The following is an 11,358-nucleotide window of genomic DNA, read 5'->3' as shown; positions in this document are numbered from 1 at the left end:
ACCGGCCCCATGAGACGGTGATTTTCTCGGCCACTGGTGGTCCGAGGTCGATCCCGCTGCACAGATTCATGCGCCAGGGCTTCCTGCAGACAATTCACTTTGGTTTATTGCGCTATCTGTAATAGCACGCGAGATATCACCAGATATATGCTGGATATTTACATGACCCTGGGTGACGGATTCCGAATATCTGTTATTTTCTCGGCGCCTGGTGGTCCGAGGTCGTTCCTGCTGCACAGATTCATTCGCCAGTGCCCCCTACAGACAATGCACTTTGATTTATTGCGCCATCTCTAATAGCACCCGAGATATCACCAGATATATATTGCATTTTTCCCTGAACCTGACACTCCGGCCCCATGAGACGGTAGTTTTCTCGGCCCCTGGTGGTCCGAGGTCGTTCCCGCTGCACCTATTCATGCGCTAGGGCCTCCTGCAGACAATGCAGTTTGTTTTATTGCGCTATCTCTAATAGCACCCGAGATATCACCAGATATTTATTGCATTTTTCCCTGACCCTGACACTCCGGGCCCATGAGACGGTGATTTTCTCTGCCCGTGGTGGTCCGAGGTCGATCCCGCTGCACAGATTCATGCGCCAGGGCCTCCTACAGGCAATGCACTTTGATTTATTGCGCTATCTCTAATAGCACCCGACATATCACCAGATATATATTGGATTTTTCCTTGACCCTGACAGTCCGGCCCCATGTGTCGATGGTTTTCTCGGTCCCTCGTGGTCCGAGGTCGATCCCGCTGCACAGATTCATGCGCCAGGGCCTCCTATAGATAATTCACTTTGGTTTATTGCGCTATCTCTAATAGCACCGGAGATATCACCAGATATATATTGGATTTTACCCTCACCCTGACAGCCCGGCCCCATGTGTCTGTGGTTTTCTCGGCCCCTGGTGGTCCGAGGTCGTTCCCGCTGCACAGATTCATGCGCCAGGGCCCCCTGCAGATAATTCACTTTGATTTATTGCGCTATCTGTAATAGCATCCGAGATATCACCAGATATATATTGGATTTTCCCCTGACCCTGAGTGTCCGGCCCCATGAGACGGTGGTTTTCTGGGCCCCTGGTGGTCCGAGGTCGATCCCGCTGCACAGATTCATGCGCCAGGGCCTCCTACAGAAAATGCAGTTTGATTTATTGCGCTATCTGTAATAGCACCCGAGATATCACCCGATATATATTGGATTTTCCCCTGACCCTGATTGTCCGGCCCCATGTGTCGGTGGTTTTCTCGGCCCCTGGTATTCCGAGGTCGATCCCGCTGCACAGATTCATGCGCCAGGGCCTCCTACAGACAATGCACTTTGATTTATTGCGCTATCTGTAATAGCACCCGAGATATCACCGGATATATATTGGACTTTTCCCTGATCCTGACAGTTCGGCCCCATGAGACGGTGATTTTCTCGGCCCCTGGTGGTCCGAGGTCGTTCCCGCTGCACAGATTCATGCGCCACGGCCTCCTACAGACAATGCACTTTGATTTATTGCGCTATCTCTAATAGCACCCGAGATATCACCAGATTCATATTGGATTTTTCCCTGACCCTGACAGTCCGACCGCATGAGACGGTGGTTTTCTCGGCCCCTGGTGTCCGAGGTCGTTCCCGCTGTACAGATTCATGCGCCAGGGCCTCCTGCAGACAATGCACTCTGATTTATTGCGCTATCTGTAATAGCAGCCGAGATATCACCAGATTTATATTGGATTTTTCCCTGACCCTGTGTGTCCGACCCCATGAGACGGTGGTTTTCTCGGCCCCTGGTGGTGCGAGGCCGTTCCCGCTCTACAGATTCATGCGCCAGGGTGTCCTGCAGACAATGCACTTTGGTTTATTGCGCTATCTCTAATAGCACCCGAGATATCACCAGATATATATTGGATTTATCCCTGACCCTGACAGTCCGACCCCATGAGACGGTGGTTTTCTCGGCCCCTGGTGATCCGTCGTCGATCCCGCTGCACAGATTTATGCGCCAGGGCCTCCTACAGACAGTGCACTTTGATTTATTGCGCTATGTCTAATAGCACCCGAGATATCACCAGATATATATTGGATTTTTCCCTGACCCTGAGTGTCCGACCCCATGAGACGGTGGTTTTCTCGGCCCCTGTTGGTCCGAGGTCGTTCCCGCTGCACAGATTCATGCGGCAGGGCCCCCTGCAGATAATTCACTTTGATTTATTGCGCTATCTCTAATAGCACCCGAGATATCACCAGATTCATATTGGATTTTTCCCTGACCCTGACAGTCCGGCCCCATGAGACTTTGATTTCCTCGGCCCCTGGTGGTCCGAGGTCGATCCCGCTGCACAGATTCAGGCGCCAGGGCCTCCTACAGACAATGCACTTTGATTTATTGCGCTATCTATAATAGCACCCGAGATATCACCAGATATATGCTGGATTTTTACATGACCTTGGGTGACGGTTTCCGAATATCTGTAATTTTCTCGGCGCCTGGGGGTCCGAGGTCGTTCCTGATGCACAGATTCATTCGCCAGTGCCTCCTACAGACAATGCACTTTGATTTATTGTGCTATCTGTAATAGCACCCGAGATATCACCAGATATATATTGGATTTTTCCCTGACCATGAGTGCCCGGCCCCATGTGTCGATGGTTTTCTCGGTCCCTTTTGGTCCGAGGTCGATCCCGCTGTACAGATTTATGCGCCAGGGATTCCTGCAGACAATGCACTTTGATTTATTGCGCTACCTCTAATAGCACCCGAGATATGACCAGATATATATTGGATTTTTCCCTGACCCTGACAGTCCGGCCCCATGAGACGGTGATTTTCTCGGCCCCTGGTGGTCCGAGGTCGTTCCCGCTGCACACATTCATGCGCTAGGTCCTCCTGCAGACAATGCACTTTGATTAATTGCGGTATCTCTAATAGCACCCGAGATATCACCAGATATATATTGGATTTATCCCTGACCCTGACAGTCCGACCCCATGAGGCGGTGGTTTTCTCGTCCCCTGGTGGTCCGAGGTCGTTCCCGCTGCACAGTTTCATGCCCCAGAGCCTCCTGCAGACAATGCACTTTGATTTATTTCTCTATCTCTAATAGCACCCGAGATATCACCCGATATATATTGGATTTTTTCCTGACCCTGACAGTCCGGCCCCATGAGACGATGATTTTCTTGGCCCCTGGTGGTCCGAGGTCGATCCCGCTGCACAGATTCATGCGCCAGGGCCTCCTACAGGCAATGCACTTTGATTTATCGCGTTATCTGTAATAGAACCCGAGATATCAAAAGATATATGCTGGATTTTTACATGACATTCGGTGACGGATACCGAAAATATGTAATTTTCTCGGTCCCTGGTGGTCCGATCTCGTTCCTGCTGCACAGATTCATGCGCAAGGGCCTCCTCCGGACAATGCACTTTGATTTATTGCGCTATCTGTAAGAGCACCCGAGATATCACCAGATATATATTGAATTTTTCCCCGACCCTGAGTGTCCGGCCCCATGTGTCGGTGGTTTTCTCGGCCCCTGGTGGTCCGAGGTCGATCCCGCTGCACAGATTCATGCGCCAGGGCCTCCTACAGACAATGCACTTTGGTTTATTGCGCTATCTGTAATAGCACCCGAGATATCACCACATATATATTGGATTTTTCCCTGACCCTGAGTGTCCGGCCCCATAAGACGGTAGTTATCTCGCCCCCTGGTGGTCCGTGGTCGTTCCCGCTGCACGGATTCATGCGCCAGGGCCTCCTGCAGATAATTCACATTGATTTATCGCGCTATCTCTAACAGGACCCGAGATATCACCAGATATAAATTGGATTTTTCCCCGACCCTGAGTGTCCGGCCCCATGAGACGGTGGTTTTCTCGGCCCCTGGTGGTCGGAGGTCGTTCCCGCTGCACAGATTCATGCGCCAGGGCCTCCTACAGACAGTGCACTTTGATTTATTGCGCTATCTGTAATAGCACCCGTGATATCACCTGATATATATTGGATTTTTAACTGACCCTGACAGTCCGGCCCCATGTGTCGGTGGTTTTCTCGGCCCCTGGTGGTCCGAGGTGGATCCCGCTGCACAGATTCATGCGCCAGGGCCTCCTACAGACAATGCACTTTGATATATTGCGCTATCTGTAACAGCACCCGAGATATCACCAGATATATATTGGATTTTCGCTTGACCCTGAGTGTCCGGCCACATGCGACTGTAGTTTTCTCGGCCCCTGGTGGTCCGAGGTCGTTCCCGCTGCACAGATTCATGCGCCAGGGCCTCCTACAGACAATGCACTTTGATTTATTGCGCTATCTGTAATAGCACCCGAGATATCAGCAGATATATATTGGATTTTTCCCTGACCCTGAGCGTCCGGCCCCATGAGACGGTGGTTTTCTCGGCCCCTGGTGGTCCGAGGTCGTTCCCGCTGCACAGATGCATGCGCCAGGGCCTCCTGCAGATAATTCCCTATGATTTATCGCGCTATCTCTAACAGCACCCGAGATATCACCAGATATATATTGGATTTTCGCTTGACCCTGAGTGTCCGGCCACATGCGACTGTAGTTTTCTCGGCCCCTGGTGGTCCGAGGTCGTTCCCGCTGCACAGATTCATGCGCCAGGGCCCCCTACAGACAATGCACTTTGATTTTTTGCGCTATCTGTAATAGCCCCCGAGATATCACCAGATATATATTGGATTTTCCCCGACCCTGAGTGTACGGCCCCATGAGACGGTGGTTTTATCGGCCCCTGGTGCTCCGAGGTCGATCCCGCTGCACAGATTCATGCGCCAGGGCCTCCTACAGACAATGAACTTTGATTTATTGCGCTATCTGTAATAGCACCCGAGATATCACCAGATATATATTGGATTTTTCCCTGACCCTGACAGTCCGGCTTCATGAGACGGTAGTTTTCTCTGCCCCTGGTGGTCCAAGGTCGATCCCATTGCACAGATTCATGCGCCAGGGCCTCCTACAGACAATGCACTTTGATTTATTGCGCTATCTCTAATAGCACCCGAGATATCACCAGATATATATTGGATTTTTCCCTGACCCTGAGTGTCCGGCCCCATGAGACGGTAGTTTTCTCGCCCCCTGGTGGTCCGAGGTCGTTCCCGCTGCACGGATTCATGCGCCAGGGCCTCCTACAGACAATGCACTTTGATTTATTGCGCTATCGGTAATAGCACCCGTGATATCACCTGATATATATTGGATTTTTAACTGTCCCTGACAGTCCGGCCCCATGTGTCGGTGGTTTTCTCGGCCCCTGGTGGTCCGAGGTCGTTCCCGCTGCAGAGATTCATGCGCCAGGGCCTCCTACAGACAATGCACTTTGATTTATTGCGCTATCTGTAATAGCACCCGAGATATCACCAGATATATATTGAATTTTTCCCCGACCCTGAGTGTCCGGCCCCATGTGTCGGTGGTTTTCTCGGCCCCTGGTGGTCCGAGGTCGATCCCGCTGCACAGATTCATGCGCCAGGGCCTCCTACAGACAATGCACTTTGATTTATTGCGCTATCTGTAATAGCACCCGAGATATCAGCAGATATATATTGGATTTTTCCCTGACCCTGAGCGTCCGGCCCCATGAGACGGTGGTTTTCTCGGCCCCTGGTGGTCCGAGGTCGTTCCCGCTGCACAGATGCATGCGCCAGGGCCTCCTACAGACAATGCACTTTGATTTTTTGCGCTATCTGTAATAGCCCCCGAGATATCACCAGATATATATTGGATTTTCCCCGACCCTGAGTGTACGGCCCCATGAGACGGTGGTTTTCTCGGCCCCTGGTGCTCCGAGGTCGTACCCGCTGCACAGGTTCATGCGCCAGGGCCTCCTACAGACAATGCACTTTGATTTATTGCTCTATCTCTAATAGCACCCGAGATATCACCAGATATATATTGGATTTTCCCCAGACCCTGAGTGTCCGGCCCCATGAGACGGTGGCTTTCTCGGCCCCTGGTGCTCCGAGATCGTACCCGCTGCACAGGTTCATGCGCCAGGGCCTCCTACAGACAATGCACTTTGATTTATTGCGCTATCTGTAATAGCACTCGAGATATCACCAGATATAGATTGGATTTTTCCCCGACCCTGAGTGTCCGGCCCAATGAGACGGTGGTTTTCTCGGTCCCTGGTGGTCCGAGATCGTTCGCGCTGCACAGATTGATGCGACAGGGCCTCCTATAGATAATTCACTTCGGTTTAGTGCGCTATCTGTAAGAGCACCCGAGATATCACCAGATTAATATTGGATTTTCCCCTGACCCTGAGTGTCCGGCCCCATGAGACGGTGGTTTTCTCGGCCCCTGGTGGTCCGAGGTCGTTCCCGCTGCACAGATTCATGCACCAGGGCCGCCTGCAGATAATTCACTTTGGTTTAGTGCGCTATCTGTAAGAGCACCCGAGATATCACCAGATATATATTGAATTTTTCCCCGACCCTGAGTGTCCGGCCCCATGTGTCGGTGGTTTTCTTGGCCCCTGGTGGTCCGAGGTCGATCCCGCTGCACAGATTCATGCGCCAGGGCCTCCTACAGACAATGAACTTTGATTTATTGCGCTATCTGTAATAGCACCCGAGATATCACCAGATATATATTGGATTTTTCCCTGACCCTCACAGTCCGGCTTCATGAGACGGTAGTTTTCTCTGCCCCTGGTGGTCCAAGGTCGATCCCATTGCACAGATTCATGCGCCAGGGCCTCCTACAGACAATGCACTTTGATTTATTGCGCTATCTCTAATAGCACCCGAGATATCACCAGATATATATTGGATTTTTCCCTGACCCTGAGTGTCCGGCCCCATGAGACGGTAGTTTTCTTGCCCCCTGGTGGTCCGAGGTCGTTCCCGCTGCACGGATTCATGCGCCAGGGCCTCCTACAGACAATGCACTTTGATTTATTGCGCTATCTGTAATAGCACCCGTGATATCACCTGATATATATTGGATTTTTAACTGTCCCTGACAGTCCGGCCCCATGTGTCGGTGGTTTTCTCGGCCCCTGGTGGTCCGAGGTCGTTGCCGCTGCAGAGATTCATGCGCCAGGGCCTCCTACAGACAATGCACTTTGATTTATTGCGCTATCTGTAATAGCACCCGAGATATCACCAGATATATATTGAATTTTTCCCCGACCCTGAGTGTCCGGCCCCATGTGTCGGTGGTTTTCTCGGCCCCTGGTGGTCCGAGGTCGATCCCGCTGCACAGATTCATGCGCCAGGGCCTCCTACAGACAATGCACTTTGATTTATTGCGCTATCTGTAATAGCACCCGAGATATCACCAGATATATATTGCATTTTTCCCTGACCCTGACACTCCGGCCCCATGAGACGGTGATTTTCTCGGCCCGTGGTGGTCCGAGGTCGATCCCGCTGCAGAGATTCATGCGCTAGGGCCTCCTACAGAAAATGCAGATTGGTTTATTGCGCTATCTGTAATAGCACCCGAGATATCACCAGATATATATTGGATTTTTCCTTGACCCTGACAGTCCTGCCCCATGTGTCGAGGGTTTTCTCGGTCCCTCGTGGTCCGAGGTCGTTCCCGCTGCACAGATTCATGCGCCAGGGCCTCCTGCAGACAATGCACGTTGGTTTAATATGCTATCTCTAATCGCACCCGAGATATCACCAGATATATATTGGATTTTTCCCTGACCCTGACAGTTCGGCCCCATGAGACGGTAGTTTTCTCGCCCCCTGGTGGTCCGAGGTCGTTCCCGCTGCACGGATTCATGCGCCAGGGCCTCCTACAGACAATGCACTTTGATTTATTGCGCTATCTGTAATAGCACCCGTGATATCACCTGATATATATTGGATTTTTAACTGTCCCTGACAGTCCGGCCCCATGTGTCGGTGGTTTTCTCGGCCCCTGGTGGTCCGAGGTCGTTCCCGCTGCAGAGATTCATGCGCCAGGGCCTCCTACAGACAATGCACTTTGATTTATTGCGCTATCTGTAATAGCATCCGAGATATCACCAGATATATATTGAATTTTTCCCCGACCCTGAGTGTCCGGCCCCATGTGTCGGTGGTTTTCTCGGCCCCTGGTGGTCCGAGGTCGATCCCGCTGCACAGATTCATGCGCCAGGGCCTCCTACAGACAATGCACTTTGATTTATTGCGCTATCTGTAATAGCACCCGAGATATCACCAGATATATATTGCATTTTTCCCTGACCCTGACACTCCGGCCCCATGAGACGGTGATTTTCTCGGCCCGTGGTGGTCCGAGGTCGATCCCGCTGCAGAGATTCATGCGCTAGGGCCTCCTACAGAAAATGCAGATTGATTTATTGCGCTATCTGTAATAGCATCCGAGATATCACCAGATATATATTGGATTTTTCCTTGACCCTGACAGTCCGGCCCCATGTGTCGAGGGTTTTCTCGGTCCCTCGTGGTCCGAGGTCGATCCCGCTGCACAGATTCATGCGCCAGGGCCTCCTGCAGACAATGCACTTTGGTTTAATATGCTATCTCTAATCGCACCCGAGATATCACCAGATATATATTGGATTTTTCCCTGACCCTGACAGTTCGGCCCCATGAGACGGTGATTTTCTCGGCCCCTAGTGGTCCGAGGTCGTTCCCGCTGCACAGATTCATGCGCTAGGGCCTCTTGCAGACAATGCACTTTGATTTATTGCGCTATCTGTAATAGCACCCGAGATATCAGCAGATATATATTGGATTTTTCCCTGACCCTGAGTGTCCGACTCCATGAGACGGTGGTCTTCTCGGCCCCTGGTGGTCCGAGGTCGTTCCCGCAGCACAGATTCATGCGCCAGGGCCGCCTGCAGATAATTCACTTTGGTTTATTGCGCTATCTCTAATAGCACCGGAGATTTCACCAGATATATATTGGATTTTTCCCTCACCCTGACAGCCCGGCCCCATGTGTCTGTGGATTTGTCGGCCCCTGGTGGTCCGAGGTCGTTCCCGCTGCACAGATTCATGCGCCAGGGCCCCCTGCAGATAATTCACTTTGGTTTAGTGCGCTGTCTGTAATAGCACCCGAGATATCACCAGATATATATTGGATTTTTCCCTGACCCTGAGTGTCCGATCCCATGAGACGGTGGTTTTCTCGGCCCCTGGTCGTCCGAGGACGATCCCGCTGCACAGATTCATGCGCCAGGGCCTCCTACAGACAATGCACTTTGATTTATTGCGCTATCTGTAATAGCGCCCGAGATATCACCAGATATATATTGGATTTTCCCCTGACACTGAGTGTCCGGCCCCATGAGACGGTGGTTTTCTCGGCCCCTGGTAGTCCGAGGTCGATCCCATTGAACAGTTTTATGCGCCAGGGATTCCTGCAGACAATGCACTTTGATTTATTGCGCTATCTGTAATAGCACCCGAGATATCACCAGATATATATTGCATTTTTCCCTGACCCTGACACTCCGGCCCCATGAGACGGTGATTTTCTCGGCCCGTGGTGGTCCGAGGTCGATCCCGCTGCAGAGATTCATTCGCTAGGGCCTCCTACAGAAAATGCAGATTGATTTATTGCGCTATCTGTAATAGCACCCGAGATATCACCAGATATATATTGGATTTTTCCTTGACCCTGACAGTCCGGCCCCATGTGTCGAGGGTTTTCTCGGTCCCTCGTGGTCCGAGGTCGTTCCCGCTGCACAGATTCATGCGCCAGGGCCTCCTGCAGACAATGCACGTTGGTTTAATATGCTATCTCTAATCGCACCCGAGATATCACCAGATATATATTGGATTTTTCCCTGACCCTGACAGTTCGGCCCCATGAGACGGTAGTTTTCTCGCCCCCTGGTGGTCCGAGGTCGTTCCCGCTGCACGGATTCATGCGCCAGGGCCTCCTACAGACAATGCACTTTGATTTATTGCGCTATCTGTAATAGCACCCGTGATATCACCTGATATATATTGGATTTTTAACTGTCCCTGACAGTCCGGCCCCATGTGTCGGTGGTTTTCTCGGCCCCTGGTGGTCCGAGGTCGTTCCCGCTACAGAGATTCATGCGCCAGGGCCTCCTACAGACAATGCACTTTGATTTATTGCGCTATCTGTAATAATATCCGAGATATCACCAGATATATATTGAATTTTTCCCCGACCCTGAGTGTCCGGCCCCATGTGTCGGTGGTTTTCTCGGCCCCTGGTGGTCCGAGGTCGATCCCGCTGCACAGATTCATGCGCCAGGGCCTCCTACAGACAATGCACTTTGATTTATTGCGCTATCTGTAATAGCACCCGAGATATCACCAGATATATATTGCATTTTTCCCTGACCCTGACACTCCGGCCCCATGAGACGGTGATTTTCTCGGCCCGTGGTGGTCCGAGGTCGATCCCGCTGCAGAGATTCATGCGCTAGGGCCTCCTACAGAAAATGCAGATTGATTTATTGCGCTATCTGTAATAGCATCCGAGATATCACCAGATATATATTGGATTTTTCCTTGACCCTGACAGTCCGGCCCCATGTGTCGAGGGTTTTCTCGGTCCCTCGTGGTCCGAGGTCGATCCCGCTGCACAGATTCATGCGCCAGGGCCTCCTGCAGACAATGCACTTTGGTTTAATATGCTATCTCTAATCGCACCCGAGATATCACCAGATATATATTGGATTTTTCCCTGACCCTGACAGTTCGGCCCCATGAGACGGTGATTTTCTCGGCCCCTAGTGGTCCGAGGTCGTTCCCGCTGCACAGATTCATGCGCTAGGGCCTCCTGCAGACAATGCACTTTGATTTATTGCGCTATCTGTAATAGCACCCGAGATATCAGCAGATATATATTGGATTTTTCCCTGACCCTGTGTGTCCGAACCCATGAGACGGTGGTTTTCTCGGCCCCTGGTGATCCGAGGTCGATCCCGCTGCACAGATTCATGCGCCAGGGCCTCCTACAGACAGTGCACTTTGATTTATTGCGCTATCTGTAATAGCACCCGAGATATCACCAGATATATACTGGATTTTTCCCTAACCCTGAGTGTCCGACCCCATGAGACGGTGGTTTTCTCGGCCCCTGGTGGTCCGAGGTCGTTCCCGCTGCACAGATTCATGCGGCAGGGCCCCCTGCAGATAATTCACTTTGATTTATTGCGCTATCTCTAATAGCACCCGAGATATCACCAGATTCATATTGGATTTTTCCCTGACCCTGACAGTCCGGCCCCATGAGACTTTGATTTTCTCGGCCCCTGGTGGTCCGAGGTCGATCCCGCTGCACAGATTCATGCGCCAGGGCCTCCTACAGACAATGCACTTTGGTTTAGTGCGCTATCTGTAAGAGCACCCGAGATATCACCAGATTAATATTGGATTTTCC

This window comes from Nomia melanderi, unplaced genomic scaffold (genome assembly GCF_051020985.1).
Source record: "Nomia melanderi isolate GNS246 unplaced genomic scaffold, iyNomMela1 scaffold0036, whole genome shotgun sequence".
NCBI lineage: Eukaryota > Metazoa > Arthropoda > Insecta > Hymenoptera > Halictidae > Nomia > Nomia melanderi.
This window is presented reverse-complemented; position numbering follows the sequence as displayed.